This window comes from Hylobates moloch, unplaced genomic scaffold (genome assembly GCF_009828535.3).
Source record: "Hylobates moloch isolate HMO894 unplaced genomic scaffold, HMol_V3 SCAFFOLD_15, whole genome shotgun sequence".
Classification (NCBI taxonomy): domain Eukaryota; kingdom Metazoa; phylum Chordata; class Mammalia; order Primates; family Hylobatidae; genus Hylobates; species Hylobates moloch.
The window spans coordinates 93005636-93031527 of NW_026652290.1; the positions used below are offsets into that span (position 1 = coordinate 93005636).

The following is a 25892-nucleotide window of genomic DNA, read 5'->3' on the forward strand; positions in this document are numbered from 1 at the left end:
TGATAAACGTGACATTTTCTCTTTTGGGGCGTTTGGATTCAGTGCATATTAGAGAGGACAGAAGAGTCACAAAGAGTGGGAAGAGACAAAGGGAAGGACCTCAGCCACAGAAAGTTGAGAGGAGAGTAAGTTGGAAGAGGTAGTGATTAGAGATTTTGCACATTCACAGTGGTTGACTTGGCTTCTGGGGTAGGCCCTGGAACAAAGTCCTCTGATGCTCAGTTGTTCAGGAATAGTCAATTATGTGAGGGTATTCTGGCGCTACCAGTTTTGTGCAATGGTGGGCATTCACTGCTATAAACTTCCCTCTTAGAACTGCTTTTGCTTTTTCCTACAGATTTTGATATGTTGTGTTTCCATTTCGTTTGAAGAAATTTTTAAATTTCCCTTTTAATTTCTTCATTGACCCAGTGATTGGTCAGGAACATGTTGTTTAATTCCCATGTCTTTGTACTGTTTCTGAAGTTCCTCCTGTTACTGATTTCTAGTATTATACCATTGAGTTAGAAAAGATACTTGATAGGATTTCAATCTTCTTAAATTTGTTAAGACTTGTTTTGTGGCATACATATGATATATCCTGGAGAATGCTTATGTGCAGTTGAGAAGAATGTGTATTCTGCAGCTGTTGGATGAACTGTTTTGTATAAATCTATTAAGTTCATTTGGTCTAGAGTATAGTTTGAATCTGATGTTTCTTTATTGATTTTGTTTTGTCTGGTTGATCTGTCCATTGCTGAAAGTGGGGTGTTGAAGTCCCCTACTATTACTGCATTGCTGTCTCTCTTTACTATTACTGTATCTGTCTCTCTCTTCAGATATATTAATATGTTAGGCCATTCCTACATTGCCATAAAGAAATACCTGAGACTGGATAATTTATATTAAAAAAGAGCTTTCATTGGCTCACAATTATGCAAGCTGTACAGGAAGCATGGTGCCAACATCTGCTTCTGAGGAGGCCTCAGGAAGCTTACAATCATGGCAGAAGGCACAGTGGGAGCAGAAGCGAGAGACAGAGTGTGTGTGGGAGGTGTCACACACTTTTAAAAAACCAGATCTTACAAGAACTTATCACCAAGGGCTGGCACTAAGCCATTCATGAGGGATATGTCCCCATGATACAAACACTTCCCACCAGTGCCCCCTCTAACACTGGGTATTACATTTCAACATGAGGTTTGGTGGGAATACAAAGATCTAAACCATATCATTCCTCCCCTGGCTCCACATCTCATGTCCTTCTCACATTGCAAAATACAACCATGCCTTCCCTACAGTCCTGAAAAGTCTTAACCCATTCCAGCATCAACTCAGTCAAAAGACTCAAGTCTCATCTGGACATGAATTCCTTCCACCTATGAGCCTGTAAAATCAAAACAAGTTATTTTCTGCCAACATACCATGGGGATACAGCTATTGGGTCGCTCTCCAAAAGGGAGAAGTTGACCAAAAGAAAGGGGCTACAGGCCCCAATGCAAGTTTGAAACCCAGTAGGGCAGTCATTAAAACTTAAAGCTCCTGCAGTGAGCCGAGATTGCGCCACTGCACTCCAGCCTGGGCAACAGAGTGAGACTCCAGCTCAAAAACAAAACAAAACAAAACAAAACAAAACAAAAAGAAAAGAAAAAAAACCCACAAAAAACACCAAAAGAAAACAAAACAAAAAAACAAAAAACCTTAAAGCTCCAAAATAGTCTCTTTTGACTCCAGACTGTAGTGTTGGGTGCATGTATATTTCATATAGTTAAGTCTTTTTGTTGAATCTGACCCTCTGTCATTATGTAATGCCCTTCCTTTTCCTTTTTGATCATTGTTGGTTTAAAGTCTGTTTTGTCTGAAATAAGAATAGCAAGGCCTGCTCTTTTTTGTTTTCTGTTTGCTTGATAGATCTTTCTCCATCCCTTTACTTTGAGCCATTGAATTTGAGATGGGTCTCTTGAATACAGTATACAGTTGGGTCTTGCTTCTTTATCTAACATGCTACTCTGTCTTTTAAGTGGGGCACTTAGCCTGTTTACATTCAAGTTTAGTATTGATATGTGAGGATTTGATCCTGTCATCATGTTGTTAGCTGGTTGTTATGTAGACCTGATTGTATAGTTGCTTTATAGTGACAGTAGGCTATATACTTAAGTGTGTTTTTGTGGTGGCTGGTAATGGTGTTTTGTTTCCATGTTTAATACTCCCTTAAGGAACTCTTGTAAGGTAGGTCTGGCAGTAATGAAGTCCCTTAGCATTTGCTTGTATGAAAAGGATTTTCTTTTGTCCTTTGCATTTTTGTTCTTTGCAACAACAAAGAAACCATACAGGAGCATTGGTTGCCTTCTGGGACACCAACAATTCATATATTTTATTGCTTTAATAGTGCTTCATATTTCATGTAGGCTCCACTCATTCTTTTAAATTATTTTTTCTTTGTTTTTGTCTGACTAGGTTACTTCAAAAGACCCATCTTTAAGTTCTGGGATTCTTTCTTCCGCTTGATATGGTCTACTTTTGAAGCCTTTGAATGTATTTTCTATTTCATTCAATGGATTCTTCAGTTCTAGAATTCATCTTTGGTTCTCTTTGATGATACCTATCCCTTTGGTGATAAATTTCTCATTCATATCCCGAATTTTTTTTCTAATATTGTTGGTTTTTTTGTATTGTATGTCACTGAGAACAACTCACTTCTTTAATAACAATATATTGAATTTTTTCTGGGATTTCATAAGTTTCTTTTTTTCTTGTTTTTTGGAGATGGAGTCTCGCTCTGTCTCCCAGGTTGGAGTGCAGTGGCATTCCACTGTCCACTCCAATCTCCTTCTCCTGTGTTCAAGCAATTCTCGTGTGTCAGCCTTCTGAGTACCTGGGATTACAGGTGCGCACCACCGTGCCTGGCTAATTTTTGTATTTTTAGTAGAGACAGGGTTCCACCATGTTGGCCAGGCTCATCTCAAACTCCTGACCTCAAGTGATCTGCCTACTTCGGCCTCCCAAAGTGCTGGGATTACAGGCATTTGCCACCACACCTGGCCTCATAAATTCCTTTTTGATTGGGATCTGTTGCTAGTGAATTATTGTGTTCCTTTGGATATTTCCTTACTTTTTCATGTTTGTTGTATTCTTACATTGATATCTGCACATCTGGTGTAAGAGTGGCTTCTTCTAATTTTTTGAATTTGCTCTCATGGGGAGGATTTTTTTCCTGAAGGTGTATCTATGATGTTGTTTGGGTAGGGAATTTTGGCTTTGATTGTGGGTACATGCAGTAGTTAGTCTCTGTATGATTTATTTTGGCTATAAACAGCATCAGTGGTGTCTGTCATTTTCTCAGTGGCTTAGGGTGCAATTGTTAGTGAAGGCTATTATGAAGTTTTGCTGGAGACTGGGATGCCAGGTGGGCCAGGTTTTGGGCCACAATGGTGGCAGTAGTGGGCTGAATGTGCCTGTCTTTGGGCCCCAGGGTGGCATATACTGGCATCAGTGTTAGCAGGTCCAGGCAGGCCAATCGTTGGGCCTGCAGATGGCTTGATCAGGTGTTGAGAATAGCAGTGGTATTTGGATGGGTGGACAGGTTCTTGGGCCCCTGGGCATATGTAGCATGGGCAATGACAGTAGCAGTGATGGGACAATCCTCTGAGACCCAAGCAGTCTGTGCTGATGTTGGTGGTAGCTGGGGTGCACTAGGCAGGCCATTCCTCAGGCTCACAAGTGGCACCTGCAGGTGGGTGCTGGCTGTGGTGGTAGTTGCAGGCTGGTTGGGCCTAACCTCAGATGTTAAGAGAAGTGTTCAGGTGCTATCAATGGTAGACGGGGCTGCATGATCTGCAGGGCCCTTTGATGGGTGCTCAGGTACTGGGGAGGTGGAGCTGTGCCAGGCAGACCTGTTCTCAGGCCCCCAGATGATGTATGTAGGCACTGGTTCTGGTAATCAGGGATAGGGTGATCCTCAGGCTGCCAGTGGAATGCTCAGTTGAGGGCAGCAGGGGCTGCACTGGGGCCATGCTACTGGGAACAGTGAGACTGCTTTTAGTGGGAGCAGCGTTAGGCAGGTGACTGCGGCGTGTGTGCTTTGCCTATGCCTCAACCTTGCAGTAGCCTGCAAGTGGCAGCAGGCAGTGGAATTTGTCCTTGGGGCATGAGAAAATGCATGACTGCCGCTCTACTGATGGGACAGGGTTGCTGTCATCGGTTTCCACTTTGGTCCTGGCAGTGGGTGGGGAATGTCAGTTGGGCTTCAGGGATATGGGGATGTGAGGGCTGTTTGGCCCAGGGAAGGATGCAGTCTAGTGGAGGTGGAGCTCATACAATGGTGCCTTGATGCAGCTGATTAGGGCTTAGGAGTTTGTGGGACTCCATCTGAGTGGAGCAATCCCATAGTGCAGTCTCCAGGCAGCTCCCTATGTTAGTCTCAGGACCTGTGAGGGCTGAGGGGCTCTCCTGTGGCTAGGACTGTAGGAATCTGTGGTAGAAATGTGGACCACCGGGGGTCTCTCACCATTCACCCAGTTGATCCTGGCTCAGCAGGCCACTTCACTTTTCTCTCCTTCCTTGCTTTTGGTGCCTCCCATTACTTCTCTGTTGAATTCTAATGTCCTCTTTCAGATGATCTATTTGAAGTGTCATTATCTATGGACTATTTTGTTTCCTCTCCATAAAAGAGGCAAGTACCCGATGCATCTAGTCAGCTGCGTTAAAGTCTTTCCTTTATTCTGTGTCTTTTGATTGGATAATTTGATCCATTTACATTGTTTATTATTTAAGATAAAGGCTTTTTTTCTGTACTAACTAATGAACCCACATGTTTAATTGTCAGACTTTATTCACCACCACTGAGTCTCAATATCAAAACAACTAAAATTTAACACACCACCTTCAATTGTAACATATATATTTACACTTTATGTTCATTATATTGTTGAATGGTGCCATCATTCATCTACTTGGCTAACTGCTAACCAGAAATTAAAACTCTTCCATTCAGCTTCTTGTCATTGATTTACAAAGATTTATTGAACACTTTCTATATATTAAGAGCTTAATTGTGCACTAGAAATATAAAAATAAGAAGATAATATCTGTTCTGCTGGAGTTGAGGCATTTGGGTGGCAATAAATGAAGTTACAAAACAATGCGAGAAGAGGCGATGAGAATGCAAAGATAAAGACATATCTAGAGCTCTTCTGGAGTGATCATGTCATTTGAGACCTCACAGATGAAGTAATATCATAGCCTGCTGTTGTATGTTGATTGGGGTTTGAGAAGATTGAAAAACAAAACAAAACAAGGATGTCCCAGGCAGCAAAGCTATAAAGGATTGAAATAGAAAAAGGAAGTCATTCTATGAATATGAGTGTGTTAGAGGCACTAATGTAGACTCTGGTAGATCTTAAAAGCTATTTATAGGTAAGGACTTTCTACTGCTATTTTGTTTATTGTTTTATAGATCCTTTGTTCCTTTCTTCCTGTCTTACTGTTCCTTTGTGGTTAAGTGATTCTCTCTAGCAGTATATTTTGATTCCTTACTTTTTATTTTTGTGTTTGTATCTACTATAGGTTTTTGGTTTGTAGTTACCAAAAAAACTTTATAGTTACAAGAAAACCTTATAGTTATCATATGTTATTTTAAGCTGATAACAACTTTGATAACAAAAAAGCCCACCTCTACACTTTTACTGCTCTGCACCTTATATTTTGAATTTTGATGTAATCATTTACATCTTTTTATGTTGCGTATCTCTTAAATTGTTGTGATTATTTTTAATAGTTTTTAAACCTTCACACAAAATACATGTGATTTATACACCAATGTTACAGTATAATTCTAAATTTGACTGTATACTTACTTTTACCAGTGAATTTTATACTTTCAGATGTTTTTGTGTTACTCATTAGCATTTTTTTCTTTCAGCTTGAAAAACTCCCCTTAGCATTTTTTGTAAGATGGTTCTGGTGGAGGTAAACTCCCCAGCACTTGTTTGTCTGAGCAAGTCTTCTCTCTCCTTCATTTCTGAAGAAGATCCTTGTAGGGTATAGTATTCTTGGTGGTAGTTTTTTTTTTTTTTTTTTTCCCTTCCACACTTCGAACTCTCTCAGGTCTGTAAAGTTTCCGAGAAGTCTGCTGGTAGGCATATTGAAACTCCCTTACATGTTATTTGCTTCTTTTTTCTTGTTGCTTTCAGGATCCTCTCTTTGTGTTTGATTTTTGGCAGTTTACTTATAATATGGCTTGGGGTAATCTTATTTGGATTGAATCTGGCTAGAGTTCTTTGACCTTCTTGTACCTGGATATTTACATCTTTCTCTGGGTTTGGAAAATTTTCTGCTATTATTTGTTTAAATAAGCTTTCTACCTCTTGGTCTCCCTCTTTAATTCCAGTGACCCAAACATTTGCTCTTCTGATGCTGTCTCATAAATCCCATACATAAGCTTCCTTCATTTCTTTTTATTATTTTTTTCTTTTTTCCCCTCTGATGGTACATTTTCAAATAACTTGTCTTCAAGTTCACAGATTCTTCTTTCTGCTTGATTAGTTCTGCTGTTTAGACTCTATTGCATGTAAAATTTTGTTCATTGTATTTTTCAGCTCTGGGATTTCTGTTTGAGTTTTTTAAAATTATTTCAGTCTTTGCTAAATTTCTTATTCTAGCCACTTACTGTTTTCCTAATTTCTTTGAATTATTTGTCTATATTTTCTTTAAGTTTGCTGAGCTTCCTTTAAAAAGTTATTTTGAATTGTTTAGTAAGGAGTTCATATTTATCCATCTCTTTATTGTTAGTCACTGGTGCTTTGTCTCCCTGCTGATGTCATATTTCCCTGATTGTTCTTGATCTTGTGGCCACATATCAACGTCTGCATATTTTAAGAAGTAGGTACTTATTTCCAGTCTTTGTAAACTGGCTTTGCCTGGAACGCCCTTCAACAATAAGCCTGTCCAGATAGCCTGGACAGACTGGTGTGATCTCTGTGCCACTGTGGCCGTTACAACTCTAGAGGGTGACCTATGCTGGTACACAATGACAAGCACAGTGCCCGGCTGGAATCTCATGGCTTCTCAGGCTGGCACAGAGCTGGCGTATGCCTGAAGCCTGTGGCTGCTGATGCCTACCTACTGCCAAGATTTGTCTGTAGCCCAGGGCCCAGGCTAGCAGTGATGCAAACTGCGGATCGAGCTGGCCTTGCAGGGGCTGTGGGTTCCCATCTGGTTCCAGGGTAGCTCTGGAAGCTTAGTCCATAGGTACTGGTATGGGTTGAGAGGTCTGCCTAATGCAGGGTTTTACTGTGAAAGTTCCAGTATTAGGGTCCAAGGCAAAATTTTGTTTACTTTCCTCTCTTTCCACCAAGCAGACAGTATGTATCTCTCTCTGTGCTGTGCTGCCTGGGGTTGAGTGAAGGGTAATTTGGGTGACATAAAATTGTTCTTCCTACTCTCTTCAATGCATCTTTTCTTCTTCTTATGCTATAACTAGGTACTGTGATCTCTCACCTGGTTTCCTTAGCTCTTTTGAAGGTATTTTTGTGCATGAATCATTCAAATTGATGTTTCTGTGTGGGCAATGATTACTAGAGAGTCCTAGTGCACCCATCTTGCTCTGCCCTTCTTCTCAAATGCCTATAGCCTCATAAAAAAACACTTGTAAGAAGCAGATATCTAGGGAAGGATTCCACTGAGAAGTGGTACACATTTATGTTTTTAAACAGCATGTTTTATTGTGAAGAGGCCATTAAGGGGGGATATTTATGAAAGAATATAGGCAAACTGTTACTTAGAATGTCTTCAGTTCTGTAAGGTGCTTGGCATGTAAGGTGCTTAGCCTACATATTTCTTTCAAATTAGTACACAGTCAAAAACTTTAAATAATCAGTATACAAATTATTCTGTTAGAAGAAACACTTGTGTTTTCCATGTTTATGTTTCTACTTAGGAGTTGTATTTCTGTTGCTGAGATAACCTATTGTTATATCCTAGTTTATTTATAATATGTTTTGTAAGAAAGACTGATGTGATTCATTGTAGGTGTAAAACAGGCTTACCATGAAATGAAAGCCTTTGTTCAACTTAGAGTCCTAATGTTTCTGATTTCTTACTCTTGTTGCTGATATACAGAAGAAGCAGCTACAAGAGCTGAAAGATGACTCTGTACACTTAATGTCTTTAGTTGAAAGAATTATTTAGCTAAAGAAACACAGTCATTAGCTATGGAATTTGAGAGCCTCAGCAGTTTCAATGACAAATACAAAAGTATTTTTAAAAAATGAACTCAAACAGCATGATAAATTTTTATATAAAAATAAAGTTTCAATTTATGTTTTAATGGCTTTCTGAATTACTGGTTAAACTAAAATCTATAAAAATGCAATGCATTAAGTGTATATACCATAATCAAAAGTTTGAAGTGTCACATTTCTTCTATAATGGGGAGAAATTAATCACATTTAGTAAACATTTTTTACATTCAAACCTGGATTTTAAGATAAATAATTCAATCACTGTGAAGGCTCTTTCTTGATTCACATTTTGAGATTGTTTCTTTACTTAATGCAATACTAACTTTGTGTTGTTGTTTGTTAGAGATTGGGGTCTTGTTCTGTCACCTAGGCTGGCCTGCAGTGGTGTGGTGATGGCTCACTGCACCCTCAAACTCCTGGGCTCAAGCGATTCTTCTGCCTCAGTCTCCTGAGTAACTGGGACTACAGGCACACAGTACCACTCCTGGCTAATTAAAAAAAAATTTTTTTTTGGCCAGCCATGGTGGCTCACACCTGTAATCCCAGCACATTGGGAGGCTGAGACGGGTGGATCACTTGAGGTTGGGAGTTTGAGACCAACCTGGTCAACATGGTGAAACCCTGCCTGTACCAAAAAATACAAAAATTACCTGGGCTTGGTGATGTGCGCTGGTAGTCCCAGCTACTTGGGAGGCTAAGGTGGGAGAATCACTTGAACCTGGGCGGCTGAGGCTGCAGTGAGCTGAGATTGCACCACTGTACTCTAGTACTCCAGCGTGGGTGACAGAGTGAGACCCTGTCTCAAAAAAAAAAAATTTTTTTTTTTTTGTAGAGATGGGATCTCACTGTGTTGCCTAGGCACGTCTTGAACTCCTGGCCTCAAGTTATCCTCCTGCCTCAGCCTCCCAAAGTGCCAGGATTACAGGTGGGAGCCATCATGCCTGTCTGTAAAACCTAATTTTTGACCATTTGTTGAAATTGATATTTTATCAGATAATCTAAGTTATAATGCAGTTGATCTTTTAAAAGGACATACTGTCTCTTTAAGTAGAAATGGTTCCAAAATGTTTTTGGGAAGTTTGATACTTTTATATACAAGGTAGCCTTAACCAGAAAAGTGACCATTTAAAATTGACAAAATGATATTTTTAAGACTTCAAAATGATAAATAATTTTTAACTATTAAAGTTTGCCTCAAGCTAATAAACTTAAGTCTGTAAGGAAATTAAAATTAAATATTAGTTTAATAACAACTAAATATTTAATAGAAGCTGCCTCTCTTTATTGGTGATTTATTTTTAATTATAAAATTTTTGAAGATCTTTGCTTAAAGACCTTGATGTTTGAAATAGTTGGACACTTGATGAGGAAATTGCCTTTATGATTATGAAAATCTCAGCTTTATAAAATGCATCTATTAATAAAGATAATTTCTCTAATGGTGATCAAAATATAAAACTTAAGACAATATCTCACTGGAAGTTATATGGGTTTCTGAGTAATTAAAACATAAGCAGAATAAAATGCATTCTCAGAAAACTAGAAATGTCAGGGAACTTGCTTAACTTTGTAAAAGGCATCTACAAAAATCCTACAGCTAACATCATATTTAATGGTAAAGATGGAATGTTTTCCTCCTAAGGTTGGGAACAAGGCAAGGGAGTCTATTTTCACTACTTCTATTCATCTTTGTACTGGAAGTCCTCGCTAGTGTAATGAGGCAAAAACGCATTCAGATTGGAAAATAAGTGATGAACTGTCTATTTACAGACGTTATTGCCGTTGTAGAAAATCCCAAGGAGTCTATAAAGAATTCATAGGACAAATAAATGAGGGTAGCAAGTTCACAGACTACCAAGTCAATTAATATAAAATAATAAAATGTATTTCTGTAGACTATAAACAGTAGTCTATGGTACAATTCAAATTTGAATTGTTCACTGTCTGAATTGTTCACTGTCTGAACAATTCAAATTTGAAATTAAAAGCAGTTTAAAATTGTATCAAAAATTAAATATCTAGGCCTGAATCAAACAAAATATGTGTGGATCTGTATGCAGAAAAGTTAAAAAACTGATGACATAAAGATCTAAATAAATGGAGAGATATACTGTAGCCATGGACTGGAAGACTCATTGTTAGATGTCAGTATTCTTCACCTTGATATGTACATTCAAAGCAAACTTAACAGCCTTGGAGGATATATATATATATATTTTTTTTTTTGCCAGGGGTTGGGGGTCAATATTGTAAAGCTGATTCTAAAATGTGTAAGGAAAGGCCAAAGGACTAGAATAGCCAAGACAATTTTGTAAAAGAAGAGCAAAGTTTAGGGACCTGATTCTGAGGCTTTTTATAAAGGTGTAGTAATCAAGACAGTATCTTATTGGTGAATGGAAGAACATATAGATCGATGGAATGTAATGGAATATCCAGAAATAGACCCACACAAAAATGGCCAATTGAGTTTTCCTTTTCATCAAAAGCAAGAAAACTTATTTTGCAGAGGGGTTGGTTTAAAAAAAAATTTAGATTGATTTTATTGGATAAGCAATGTATGAATATATATGTCCTATCAAAATGATGGAAATCTGTAGAGCTGAAAGTGAAAGTCTCCATTACCTCACCCCAATCAGTTTTTGTTTTGTTGTAATTTTTTTCTTTTTCTTTCTTTTTCTGTTTTTCAATTTTATTTTAACTTCTGGGATACATGCGCAGGACATGCAGGTTTGTTACATAGGTAAACGTGTGCCATGGTGGTTTGCTGCACTTATCAACCCATCACCTAGTATTAAGCCCTGCATGCATTAGCTGTTTATCCTGATACTTTCCCCTCCCCTGCCCCCACCGACAGGCCCCAGTGTGTGTTGTTCCCATCTCTGTGTCCATGTGTTCTAATTGTTCAGCTCCCACTTATGAGTGAGAACATGCAGTATTTGGTTTTCTGTTCCTGTGTTAGTTTGCTGAGGATAATGGCTTCCAGCTTCATCTATGTCCCTGCAAAGGACATGATCTCATTCCTTTTTATGGCTGCGTAGTATTCCATGGTGTATATGTGCCACGTTTTCTTTAGTCTATCGTTGATGGGCATTTGGGCTGATTCCATGTCTTTGCTATCGTGAGCGGTGCTGCAGTAAACATACGTGTGCATGTATCTTTATAATAGAATGATTTATATTCCTTTGTGTATATACCCAGTAATGGGAATGCTGGGTCAAATGGTACCTCTGGTTCTAGATCCTTGAGGAATTGCCACTGTTTTCTGCAATGGTTGAACTAATTTACATTCCCACCAACAGTATAAAAGCACTCCTGTTTCTCCACAGCCTTGCCAGCAACTGTCGTTTCTTCACTTTTTAAATAATCACCATTCTGACTGGCATGAGATGGTATCTTGTTGTGATTTTGATTTGCATTTCTCTAATGAGCAGTGATGTTGAGCTTTTTTCCGTATGTTTGTGTGTCACATAAATGTCTTCTTTTGAGAAGTGTCTGTTCATATCCTTTGCCTACTTTTTGATGGGGTTGTTTTTCTTCTTGTAAATTTGTTTAAGTTCCTTGTAGATTCTAGATATTAGACCTTTGTCAGATGGATAGATTGCAAAAACATTCTCCCATTCTGTATGTTGTCTGTTCATGCTGATGGTAATTTCTTTTGCTGTGCAGAAACTCTTTGGTTTAATTAGGTCCCATTTGTCAATTTTGCTTTGGTTGCAACTGCTTTTGGTGTTTTGGTCATGAAATCTTTTCCCATGCCTATCTCCTGAATGGTGCTGCCTAGATTTTCTTCTAGGGTTTTTATATTTTTGGGTTTCACACTTAAGTCTCGAATCCAATCCATCTTGAGTTAATTTTTGTGTAAGACGTAAGGAAGGGGTCTAGTTTCAATTTTCTGCATGTGGCTAGCTAGTTTTCCCAGCACCATTTATTAAATAGGGAATCCTTTCCCCATTGTTTGTTTGTGTCAGGTTTGTCAAAGATCAGATGGTTGTAGATGTGTGGACTTATTTCTGAGATCTCTATTCTGTTCCATTGGTCTGTGTGTCTGTTTTGGTACCAGTATCATGCTGTAGCCTTGTCATATAGTTTGAAGTCAGGTAGTGTGATCCCTCTAGCTTTGTTCTTTTTGCTTAGGATTGTCTTGGCTATATGGGCTCTTTTTTGGTTCCATATGAATTTTAAAGCAGTTTTTTTCTAATTCTGTGAAGAATGTCAATGGTAGTTTGATGGGAATATCATCGAATCTATAAATTACTTTGGGCAGTATGGCCATTTTCATGATATTGATTCTTCCTATCCACAAGCATGGAATGTTTTTCCATTTGTTTGTGTCCTCTCTGATTTCCTTGAGCAGTGGTTAGTAGTTCTCCTTGACGGGTTCCTTCACATCCCTTGTTAGCTGTATTTCTAGGTATTTTATTCTCTTTGTAGCAATTATGAATGGTAGTTCATCCATGATTTGGCTCTCTGCTTGTCTGTTGTTGGTGTATAGGAATGCTTGTGATTTTTGCACAATGATTTTATATCCTGAGACTTTGCTGAAGTTGCTTATCAGCTTAAGGAGCTTTTGGTCCGAGACGATTGGGGTTTTCTAGGTATAGGATCATGTCCTCTGCAAACATAGACAATTTGACTTTCTCTCTTCCTTTTTGAATACTCTTTATTTCTTTCTCTTGCCTGATTGCCCTGGCCATAACTTCCAATACTATGTTGAATAGGAGTGGTGAGAGAGGATATCCTCGTCTTGTGCCAGTTTTCGAAGGGAATACTTCCAGGTTTGCCAATTCAGCAGGATATTGGCTGTGGGTTTATCATAAATGGCTCTTATTTTGAGCTGTGTTCCATCAACACCTAGTTTACTGAGAGTTTTTTTTAACATGAAGGGATATCTAATTCTGTCAAAGGCCTTTTTCTGCATATATTGACATAACTGTGTGGTTTTTGTCATTAGTTCTGTTTATGTGATGAATTACATTTACTGATTTGCATATGTTGAACCAGCCTTGCATCCCATGGATGAAGCCAACTTGATCGTGGTGGATAAGCTTTCTAATATGCTGCTGGATTCAGTTTGCTAGTATTTTGAGGATTTTTGCATTGGTATTCATCAGGGATATTGGCCTGAAGTTTTACTTTTTTGTTGTATCTCTGCCAGGTTTCGGTATCAGAATGATGCTGGCCTCATAAATGAGTTAGAGAGAAGTCACTCCTTTTCAATTGTTTGAAATAGTTTCAGAAGGAATGGTACCAGCTCCTCTTTGTACCTCTGGTAGAATTCAGCTGTAAATCCATCTGGTCCTGGGCTTTTTTTGGTTGGTAGACTATTTATTACTGCCTTGACTTCAGAACTTGTTATTGGTCTATTCAGAGATTTGACTTCTTCCTCGTTTAGTGTTGAAGGGTGTATGTGTCCAGAAATTTGTCCGTTTCTTCTAAATTTTCTAGTTTATTTGCGTAGAGGTGTTTATAATGTTTTCTGATGGCTGTTTGTATTTCTGCAGGGTCAGTGGTGCTATCCTCTTTATCATTTTTTATTGTGTCTATTGATTCTTCTCTCTTCTTTTTTAGTCTAGCTAGCAGTCTATTGATTTTATTAATTTCTTTTCAAACCAGCTCTTAGATTCATTGATTTTTTTGAAGAGTTTTTTATGTCTCTATCTCCTTCAGTTCCATTCTGATCTTGGTTATTTCTTGTGTTCTGCTAGTTTTGGGACTTGTTCTTGGTTTTCTGGTTCTTTTAGTTGCAATGTTAGGGTGTTGATTTGAGAGCTTTCTAGCTTTCTGATGTAGGGATTTAGTGCTATAAATTTCCCTCTTAATACTGCTGTAGCTGCATCTCAGAGATTCTGGTACATTTTCTCTTGTTCTCATTGTTTTTAGAGAACTTCTTTATTTCTGCCTTAATTTCATTATTTACCCAGGAGTCATTCAGGAGCAGGTTGTTGAATTTTCATGTAGTTATGTGGTTTTGAGTGAGTTTTTAAATCTTGAGTTCTAATTTTATTGCACTGTGGTCTGAGAGACTGTTGTGATTTCAGTTCCTTTGCATTTGCTAAGGAATGTTTTACTTCCAATTATGAGATCAATTTTTGAGTAAGTGCCATGTGGCACTGAGAAGAATGTTTATTCTGTTGTTTTGGGGTAGAGAGTTCTGTAGATATCTATCAGGTCCACCTGATGTAGAGCTAAGTTCAAGTCCTGAATACCCTTGTTGATTTACTGTCTTGAGGATTGTCTAATATTGACAGTGGGTGTTAAAGTCTCCTGCTATTATTGTGTGGGAGTCTAAGTCTCTTTGTAGGTCTCTAAGAGCTTGTTTTATGAATTTGGGTGCTCTCGTATTAGGTGCCTGTATATTTAGGATTGTTAGCTCTTCTTGTTGTATTGATCCCTTTACAATTATGTAATGCCCTTCTTTGTCTTTTTTGGTCTTTGCTGGTTTAAAGTCTGTTTTGTCAGAAACTAGGATTGCAACCTCTGCTTTTTTCTGCTTTTCATTTGCTTGGTAAATTTTCCTTCATCCCTTTATTTTGAGCCTATGTGTATCTTTGCATGGAGATAGGCTTCTTGAATCTTGAATACAGCACACCAATGGGTCTTGACTCTTTATCCACATTGCCAATCTGTGTCTTTTTTTTTTTTTTTTTTTTTTTGAGACAGAGTCTCACTCTGCCGCCCAGGCTGGAGTGCAGTGGCATGATCTCAGCTCACTGCACCTCTGCCTCTTGGATTCAAGTGATTCTCCTGCCTCAGCCTCCCGAGTAGCTGGGACTACACGTGCATGCCACCATGCCTGGCTAATTTTTGTATTTTTAGTAGATACGTGGTTTCACCATATTGGTCAGGCTGGTCTCGAACTCCTGACCTCAGGTGATCCACCCACCTCGGCCTCCCAAAGTACTGGGATTACACAACATGCATGAACCACTGCGCCAGGCCCAATCTGTGTCTTTTAATTGGGGCATTTAGCCCATTTACATTTAAGGTTAATATTGTTATGTGTATTTGATCCTGTCATCATGATGCTAGCTGGTTATTTTGCAGACTAGTTGATGCAGTTTCTTCATAGTGTCATTGGTCTTTGTACCTCAGCATGTCTTTGCAGTGGCTGATATTGGTTTTTCCTTTCCATATTTAGTGCTTCCTTCAGGAGCTCTTGCAAGGCAGGCCTGGTGGTGATGAATTCTCTCAGCATTTGCTTGTCTGAAAAGGATTTTATTTCTCCTTTGCTTATGAAGCTTAGTTTAGCCAAATATGAAATTCTGGGTTAGAAATTCTTTTCTTCAAGAATGTTGAATATTGGCCTCCACTCTCTTCTGGCTTGTAGGGTTTCTGCTGAGAGGTCCACTGTTAGTCTTATGGGCTTCCCTTTGTAGGTGACCTGGCCTTTCTGGCTGTTTTAACATTTTTTCCTTCATTCTTGGAGAATCTGATGATTATGTGTCTCTGGGTTGATCTTCTCATGGAGTATCTTACTGGGATTTTCTGGATTTCCTGAATTTGAATGTTGGCCTCTCTTGCTGGTTTGGGAAGTTCTTCTGGATAATATCCTGAAGTGTGTTTTTCAACTTGGTTCCATACTCCCCATCTCTTTCATGTACTCCTATCAGTCATAGGTTTGGTCTTTTTACATAGTCTCATAGTTCTCGGAGGTTTTGTTCACTCTTTTTCTTTCTTTTGTTTTTGAGATGGAGTCTCACTCTGTCACCCAGGCTGGAGTGCATTGGTACAGTCTCAGCTCACTGCAATCTCTGCCCCCCGAGTTCAGGTGATTCTCCTGCCTTTGCCTCCCGAGTAGCCGGTATTACGGGCACCTGCCACTGCGCCTGGCTAATTTTTGTAGTTTTAGTAGAGACAGGTTTTCACCATCTTAGCCAGGCTGGTCTTGAACTCCTGACCTCATGATCCACCTGCCTCAGCCTTCCAAAGTGCTGGGATTACAGGGCTGAGCCACCGTGCCTGGCCTTGTTCCTTCCTTTTCATTCTTTTTTTCTCAGTCTTGTCTGCTTACCTTATTTCAGCAAGATAGTATTCAAGCTCTGATATTTATCCTTCTGCTTGATACCTGTGTTCACATCACGAAGTTCTTGTGCTGTGTTCTTCAGCTCCGTCGGGTCATTTATGTTCCTCTCTAAACTGGTTATTCTAGCTAGCAGCTCCTATGACCCTTTATCATGGTTCTTGGCTTCTTTGCATTGGGTTAAACATGCTCCTTTAGCTTAGCAAAGTTTATTACCTACCTTCTGAAGCCTTCTGTCAACTCATCCATCTCAGCCTCCACCCAGTTCTGTACCCTTGCTGGAGAGGAGTTGTGATCATTTGGAGGAGGAGAGGCATTCTGGCCTTTTCAGTTTTTAGTGTTTTTTCATTGATTCTTCCTCATCTATATGAGTTTGTCTAGTTTCAATCTTTGAGGCTGCTGACTGTTAATCAAGGAAAATGACAAGACAAGTCTCATTTTAGGAGATTTATTTGCCAAAGTTAAGGATGCACCTGGGAAACAGGTCTATGCCTTTCTCTGAAGATGATTTTAAGGGCTCCAAATTTAAAGGGGAAAGGGTGGGATATTGAGAAGTATACAGTTTTCATGCAAGTGAATCTGCATTTTTACATATGAGGACATAAAGGGGCAGAGGAAAAATGTGGGGAATCAGCATTTTACATAAGATAACACAAACAGAATGTGGTAGGGAAACAAACAGATATGCATTTGTGTCTGTGGGCCAGGATGACAGCACCTGGAAAGATAAGCTATCAATTTGCATTGCCATGGTGAAGTTTTAACCATTCACTAGGAATATCCTTGTGGGCAAATATGGGGGAGGCATGTAGCTTTTCATCTTGTAGCCATCTTATTTAGGAACTAAAAGTGGGAGGCAAGTTTGCATGACCCAGTTCCCAGCTTGACTCTTCCTTTTAGCCAGATGCATTTGGGGTCCCAAAATTTAATTTCCTTTCAGTGTTTTTTTCATTCATTCTTTCTCATCTTCGTAAGTTTGTCTAGTTTGAGGCTGCTGACCTTTGGATGAGGTTTTTATGGTGACTTGTTTGTTGATGCTGTTGTTGCTTTCTGTTAGTTTGTTTTTCTTTAACAGGCCCCTCTTCTGTAGGACTGCTGCAGTTTGCTGAGGGTTCACTTCAGGCCCTATTCACCTGGGTCCCTTCTGCAGCTGGAGATGTCACCCGAGGAAGCTGGAGAACAGCAAAGATGGGTGCCTGCTCCTTCCTCTGGGATCTCTGTCCTCAAGGGGCACTGACCTGATGCTAGTAGGAACGCTCCTGTATAAGGTGTCTGGTGACCCCTAGTTGGGGGAGTCTCACCCAGTTGGGGGGCACAGAATCCGGGACCCACTTAATGAAACACTCTAGCTGTCCCTTGGTGGAGGGGATGTGCTGTGCTGGGGGGAAACCCACTCATCTGGGCTGCCTGGATTCCTCAGAGCTAGCAGGGGGAAAGACTAAGTCTGCTGGTTTGTGGAGGCCATGGCCACCCCTCCCCCTAGGGGCTCAGGCTTAGGGAGATCAGAATCTTTTCCCTAAGGCCCTGGCTGGGGTAGCTGAAATTCCTGCAGGGAGGCCTCGCCCAGTGAGGAGGGGTGGGTCAGGGTCCAGCCTAAAGAGGCAGAGTCCACGATCTGCCACAACCGGTGTGCTGCACTGTGGGGAATACCTCCTGGGTCCAAGCCATCCAATCTCCCCGGCACCAGCAGGGGAAAAATGGCAGCCCCAAGCTGTAGTGGTGGCTGTTGCCCTTCCCCAGTGGGAGTTCAGCCTTTTAGGCAGCCGCAGTGATGGGAGCTCAGATGTCACAAGCAGCAGGCAGCTGCAGTTGCAGTGATGATGGCTGGCCCTCCTCCCCAGAACTCGGTAGTCTTAGGCAGACTCTGGCCCAACAGCTGTTGAGACTCTGTGCAGCTCTGTGGTTGGGACCTAAGGCCCTGGTGGTGTGGGCTCATGAGTGAGATCTCCTGATTCACAGGTTGCACAGATCCATGGAAAAAGCACAGTTTCCAAGGCTAGGTAACATTGAGGTGGGCACATAAAGAAAGGGAGAACGTTAGAGAGAGAAAAATAAGTTTAAAAAAGGCAAGCTTTCTGTACTATGCTGACACATCCCAAGAGCAGTAACAGGCACAGCCTGGACCCAGGCGAGGACCTGATAACATAATCTAAGTGGCTGGAGCTGGAAGGAATGTGCTCTGGAGACTTTCCCAGGGGTAATGAAGAAATAAATTTTCCCTGCGTCTTTAGCATAAGTAAAAGTCCCTTTGAACCCCCTCCAGTGTGTGATTGTACCCACTCTGCAAGTTTTATGAGGTCCTGTTTTTCTATAGCTAATTGTCATGCGCGTCTGTGTGAAGACATCACCAAACAGGCTTTGTGTAAGCAATAAAGCTTTTTAATCACCTGGGTGCAGGCAGGCTGAGTCCAAAAAGAGAGTCAGCAAAGGGTGGTGGGATTATCATTAGTTCTTATAGGTTTGGGATAGGCGGTGGAGTTAGGAGCAATTTTTTTGCGGGCAGGGGGTGGATCTTACAAAGTATATTCTCAAGGGTGTGGAGAATATTACAAAATACCTGCTTAAGTGTGGGGGAGAATATTACGAAGTACCTTCTTAATGGTGGGGAGGATGTGTAGTACAAAGTACATTCACAAGGGCAGGGGAATATCACAAAGTACATTATTGCAAGGGCGGGGAGGGTGTATTGTCACAAAGTCAATTGATCAGTTAGGGTGGGGCAGGAACAAATCACAATGGTGGAATGTGATCAGTTAAGGCAGGAACTGGCTGTTTTCACTTCTTTTGTGAATCTTAAGTTGCTTCAGGCCATCTGGATGTATATGTGCAGGTCACAGGGGATATGATGGCTTAGCTTGAGCTCAGAGACCTGACATTTCTGTCTTCTTATATTAATAAGAAAAATAAAAATAGTGGTGAAGTGTTGGGGTGGCCAAATATTTTTTGGGGTGGTATGGAGAGATAATGGGCAATGTTTCTCATGGCTGCTTTGAGCAGGATTAGGGGCAGCGTGGGAACCTGGAATGGGAAAGATTAAAGAAAGATTTTGGGGTAAGGGGTGATATTGTGGGGTTGTTAGAAGGAGCATTTGTCATATAGAATGATTGGTGATGGACTGGATGCAGTTTTGTATGAATTGAGAAGCTAAACGGAAGACACAAGGTCCAAATAAGAGAAGGAGAAAAACAGATGTTAAAAGACTAAGAAATGGGAGGACCCAGGACATCCAATTAGAGAGTGCCCAAGGGGGTTCAGGGTAATTATTTGCTTGGTTGGTGAGTTTTTGGGCTCAATCCTTGAGTTTTTGATGTTGTCATATACCAGGCCAGATTGATTGAGGTAAAAGCAACACTCTTCTTTAAAAAAATATGCAGAGTCCCCTTTTTTTTTTAGCAGTAAGTTGAAGCCTCGGCGATTTTGGAGGAAAAAGAAATGCAAAGCCAGCAATCGTTTGTTAAAGAAGGTTTAGAAATGGCTAGGAGAGACTGAGTGAGGTTGATAGTGTGGTGGAGATAGCTGGGGAGAGGTAGAGGGTGGCACAAGAACGGGAATGAGAATAAGAGAGTGTAAAAGTAAAGAATAGGACTTCATCAGGGTGAAAGTATTGGAGTGTGCCCTGGGGTGGGGAAAAGAGAGGGTAGAGACATGGAGGAGGAGGGGGTGGTGCTTGCCACCCAGGGGAGGTGGTGCTTGCCACCCAGGGGAGGTGGTACTTGCCACCAAAGTGAAGGATCAAGGCAGGCATCCCCGCAGTGATCAGACATCTCTGAAATGTGGGTGAATAATCAGGCAGGCATCCCCACAGTGATTAAACACCAAGGGAAGACTGTCTTCCTGAGTCCGTGACCAGCCCTGGAGTTTTGAGTTTATGGATAAAACACGTCTCCTCTGTCTCTACCAGAAAGGGAAAGGAACCAAAATTAAGGAAGGGAGAGATTGAAGGGTGGAGTGACAGCAAGAGAGGTTGGGGAAGAGAGTGAAAAGACCACTTACCTGATTGAAATTGCTGAGATGTTCCTTGGGCTGGTTGGTCTGAGGACCCAAGATGGTAGGTGGATCTCCTCATGGAGTGAGGGTGAGGACAGGGGACTGGTCTCCTGAAGGAGTCCCCCTGCCCCAGGTCTTTGGCACCAAATGTCACGTGTGTCTGTGTAAAGAGACCACCAAACAGGCTTTGTGTGAGCAATAAAGCTTTTTAATCACCTGGGTACAGGTGGGCTGAGCCCGAAGAGAGTCAGCAAAGAGTAGTGGGATTATCATTAGTTCTTGTAGGTTTGGAATAGGCATTGGAGTTAGGAGCAATTTTTTGTGGGCAGGGGGTGGATCTTACAAAGTACATTCTCAAGGGTGGGGAGAATATTACAAAGTACTTTCTTTCTTTCTTTTTTTTTTTTTTTTTTGACAGAATCTTGCTCAGTTGCCCAGGCTGTAGTGCAGTGGCACAATCTTGGCTCACTGCAAGCTCCGCCTCCCAGGTTCATGCCATTCTCCTGCCTCAGCCTCCTGAGTAGCTGGGACTGCAGGTGCCCGCCACCACGCCCAGCTAATTTTTTTTGTATTTTTAGTAGAGACGGGGTTTCGCCATGTTAGCCAGGATGGTCCCAATCTCCTGACCTCGTGATCCACCCACCTCAACCTCCCAAAGTGCTGGGATTACAGCTGTGAGACACTGCGCCCGGCCCAAAGTACCTTCTTAAGGGCTGGGGAGAATATTACAAAGTACCTCCTTAAGGGTGGGGGAGGATATTACAAATTACCTTCTCAAGAGTGGGGAGGGTGTATCATACAAAGTACATTCACAAGGGCAGGGGAATATCACAAAGTACGTTATCACAAGGGTGGGGAGGGTGTATTGTCAGAAAGTCAGTTGATCAGTTAGGGTGGGGCAGGAACAAATCACAATGGTGGAATGTCATCACTTAAGGCAGGAATTGGCTATTTTCACTTCTTTTGTGGATCTTCAGTTGCTTCGGGCCATCTGGATGTATACGTGCGGGTCACAGGGGATATGATGGCTTAGCTTGGACTCAGAGGCCTGACACTAATAACTGTAAGTTTCTGTTTTTCATCTGAGCTGCATAACAAAGGTCACAAGACATGCTCGAGTGAGCCTAGATTGTAGCCATCTAGGCACCGCAGCAAAGGACATAAGTTTGGGCAAGACTCCTTTGAGCAAAAGCTAGATAACAGCCATCAGGGCCGCATAGCAAGAGATAGACGTAAACCTGAGTTATGAACCTGTCACTGTTTGATAAACTGCCTTTGTTCTGCTTCTCTACATTCACTTTCATGCCACTCAGAAGAAGGTGTATTAGCAAGACCCTGTCTTTGTTCGGGGCCCAGTTTTTGGATGTTAAGTCTGCTGGGTCTGAGTGTACTCAATAAAGATCCTCCTGTATTTCACCCTGAGGTCTCTCTGGTCCTCCTGATTTCTGCAACAACACATCACTCACTGCCTTTTTTGGCTGAGGATGGGGGCTCCCCTTGCCCCCTGTGGCTCTCCAGTGTTGGTTTTATGACACATCAAAAACTGTAATATTATACTTTCATATTCTCATTGCTTGTTTCGTATCAGTGGCTGCAATTTTTCCAAATAATTTAGTATACAGTTAAAGTGGCAATGTAGAGTTTACTTAATGGACTTGTTATAATTAGGAACGAGTTTTATACACAGAGAATCCATAAAAATACAACTTTTTTGCTATTTTATCCTTTGGCTATGCAAAAAGTTGTTCAACATTTACTGTAGGTGTTTGTTTTCAGCCTGCAAATACAGTTTATAGTGGAGATACCTTCTGACAAGAAGTAAACACCCAGAAGTGATTTTTTCTTCATTAGAACTCATTACTATTTGTCTGTTTTCCAAGATGATACGATACATCATGTTCTTACATTTTAAAATTCTGTTTCTATATGTAATTTAAATAACAATTTTATTTATACAATTAATGTTTCATTCTGTATTTAAATTTCCTGTGAGAAGCATTCCTTGATTTAATAATGAGGAGCTTTATTATTTTTTTAAAATATGGTGACATGCTTCTGTATAATTATGTACAATTTTTTTACTTCTAGCGACATAAATACTGAGTCATTCATTCTTTATTGCTCATACCCCAGGGTAGTTGTGGAGTTATCTTACATGATGTAAGTACCATCTTTTGCAGTACTTCTTACTCTTCGTTTGTTTTGTTATAGCCAGAACATTATAAAATCCAGTTCTTAGATCAGACATATGTTGAAAGTAACCCTTTTTCCACTTGAGTTGTTAAATTGTTTAATCTAGCATCTTTACTCCTACAACTTGTAGTACTATTCTTTGTTCCAGCACATTGGGTGTTACGTCTGTATCAGTTGGTCCTGTCCCAATAGTGGCAGAATGATATCAAAAAGTGAAGGTCTCAGTGTAATATGAAGCCTCAGTTTTTAAAATAAGTATGTATATCTGTTGGATATTCTGGTGGTAGTCTCAAAAGGATGACCTGATAACCTGACAGGCATCTTTAATTAATGGGACAACACTGAGAGATATTCATATGGCAATAAAAAGAGAATAGAAGAGTTAAGCAATAAGCCACCCACACTGCTCTGTGAGCATAATGGATATGATCACACCCACATTGCCAAATGTGTCATCTTTCTTCTAGCACTCATGCCTCATTAATGGCTGTAACTGTTTCACAGTCATGGTGTCCATGTATATGATACTAATGGCTATGATTAGATGGTCACATCTTCACTGAGAAGCTCAATAGGTATTGTTATTGGCATAGATACCAATCAGGTTTACTACCAGCCCTGTAGATGAGACTGGTGTTAATACGTATATCTAATCCTAGAGGATCAATTGAGCCACTGACCAACACAAAAACAAGTTTTGCCATTAGAAAAATCTATTAATAGAAACCCAAACCTCACCATTATGAAGTATTTCCATTTAACAAACCTGTAAATGTACACCCCGAGTCTGTACAAATAAAAAATAAAAATAAAAAAGATTACATTATGATGAAATGGTGAAGCACAAAGCTTTGTTACATGGAACTTTTCCTGTTGCATTCAAAACTGCTTCATTAAATAGTCCTCCAGAATAGACTCTACGACTTTCAAAGCTAGGAGATATTGGAGTGATCAGTTTATTCCTTTTATGAAGAATTATCCCTGAGATGCTGAACATCTATGTGTCAGAAGCTCCCAGCGAACTTTCAAAAGGCAGTTTAATTTCCAATAATACTAATTCAACAAAACTGAGAGTTTAAATTAGGCAATTTAACTAATAGGCAAGTATTCTTTGTTGTGCTTCACATTTATTTTATAGGTCCAAGATCTGCAATTATGACAAAAATCACCACCACCACCTAAGGGTACATTCTGTTTGACCTTAAATAATTATAGTGGCCCCCACCCCATGTCAGAAATTGGTTTCAGAGTGGACTAGTGACCCTGTTTTTCCAATGAGAAAGGAAAAAGGCTATGGGGCTTCTAGGAAGGTCCTCCTTCCTAAGAAAAAGACTGAGAATCTCTTTGGGTCTCTGGACATTGCTGTGTTTGGATGTGATACCAGAACTGTTCCACCCATGTGCCAGGAGCCTGGAGGCGAAACCAGTACAGTCAGTACCACAAAGCAGAGATGAACACAAGCTGGGACCTTGAGGACATGGATGAGCAGCTGAATCAAGCATCGCTAAAACTTGTTTGACCTTAGAACTTTCAAATATGTTAGAGAATAGATTTTCTAATAGCTTAAGCCTGCAGAGGAGGAGTGGGAGTGGACAGCCTGTCACTGTGATTGCTGCCAATGGCTGAAAGTGATTTGGAAGAATCATCACATTCTGGATGTAATGTAATGTTTTGGTTTGGTTTTTACAAATCTGCTATCAAATCGATGATGTGGCTCATACTTGGTGATGGTGTCAAGGAAATACAGTACATTAGAGCTGCTGCTCAGAGTGGAAAGGTGCATTTTAGGGAAGAGGTCAATTCCTTCAGAACACTTGTAAGTTTGTTTTAATATCAATTGAAATACAAATGGAATTTTCTTGGAAAAAAGAAAAAGTCTATTAATAAATAGAGAGAGAATTTCTATTTGGGTGCACCCATAGGAGAAAAATCCCATTGCATTCCATCTTTTCATCAGGGCAACAATAAATATCATGACTAAAACACAGCAGTCATAGAGTGTGTGAAATACATCTGAGACGAGACCCAGACTGCTGGTCAACACATCATAGAATGATTCTACAGAGGCAAAAAGCATTCCGTCCTCTCTTAGAGGGAGATGAAAAGACATTGGTGGACGAAATGAAGACCTAGCGTTCACTACCACTCCTCCAGACAGGATGTGTTCTGCACTTTCCTGGTATGCTGTTTTGTTCATAGCCTGAAGTCAGACTGTTGTTGGATGTATTCAGAAATTTCCAAAGCACTAATAAAAACAGGAAAGGATCAATCGTGGGGACATTTGGAAACTTCCATTTTGACTGAACAAATGGAATCCACGTAGATATCCAGGATTACGACAAAGAAGTATTGTGGAAGCCATAAAGAGAGAAAACCAAGATTTATCTTTAACCTCAGTTGTCACAGGAAAGACAATGACCTATGGGCACAAGAGAAGCAGGAAATAAGATGGGGTAAAGCTTGAAGACTTTTGGCTCCACTAATGTCTATAGAGAGCTTTCTGGGAGCTGTATGAAAACCAACTTTACACCACAAAGCCAAGACTAGCAATAATATTCCATGCTTGTTATCTGCCATGCCTAAGAAGGCAGTGGTTGTGTAAAGCATGTAAGTTAGAGCCCTGAACTAGCCTAATTAAATGGGGTGTTCAGCTGTTTTAGCCTTGAGATCATCACTGTCAAAAAGCAGCAATAAATAGATGACAGCAATAATGAAGAAAGCAGTCCCCTGTATTGAAGTTCTGCTCTGTGTTACAAAAAGAGCTTGGTTTATGGCTGTATTTCTCAGAGATGAGAGACAAAATATACAGACAATGGCCAGACCACATATAAAAACAGAACTCTGACCCATAACCTACAGCAGCCTGCCTAGGAAATCAACCCACTTTTCTACAATAAACAGCCCAGGAAGCCACTTGCTGTAAGTCACACTTGTAGGAAGTCAGACTATCTCTAATAACAATCTAGGAAACTAAACAATAAATCCAGTAATAGTCAGCTCCAAGTGGCCAGGACTTGATTAATTACTGACAGCTTCCCAAATTTTTGTTCCTGTTTCTAACTTAGGAGCAACCTAGGAAAGCCAAATATGTACCCTAAACCAATCCCATAGGATGCCGTGCATCTAGTTAGCTATCCTCAGCTTCCCCATGCCAACAGCCTCCAATCAGGGAACATGTGAAAAAAAGGATGATACCTTTTCCACTATAAAGCTTTCCTACTCCTCTGCTGGTCTTTGAGTCTCTCCCAAAATGGAAGTGATGGTGGCTGACTTCTTTGTTGTAGAATAGATAGCCTTTGCTTTCTCATTTGGTTAGTCTTTATTCTCACAGAAGTTATTGGTGAACTCCATTTATTAAAGTCATGGGTGCTGTTATGGTTTGGCTCTGTGTCCCCACCCAAATCTTACCTTGAATTACCCAACGTGTTAGGGAGGGACATGGTGGGAGGTGATTGGATCATGGGGGCAGTTTC

At 40.4% G+C, this 25892-nt stretch overlaps 1 protein-coding gene across 3 annotated transcripts in view; it reads left to right on the top strand.

Moving 5' to 3' along the window:
- Window positions 1–25892, top strand: part of IGFL2 (IGF like family member 2) — an 81482-nt gene that overhangs the window by 3798 nt on the left and 51792 nt on the right. Inside the window, exon 1 of one of the 3 annotated variants that reach the window (XM_058428633.1) lies at window positions 21237–21289. The exons of the other annotated variants lie outside the window; for them this stretch is intronic. The gene's annotated coding sequence lies outside the window, so the exon portion shown is untranslated. Of the gene's footprint in view, window positions 1–21236; window positions 21290–25892 lie in introns of those variants that run through there. 3 annotated transcript variants of the gene reach the window in all.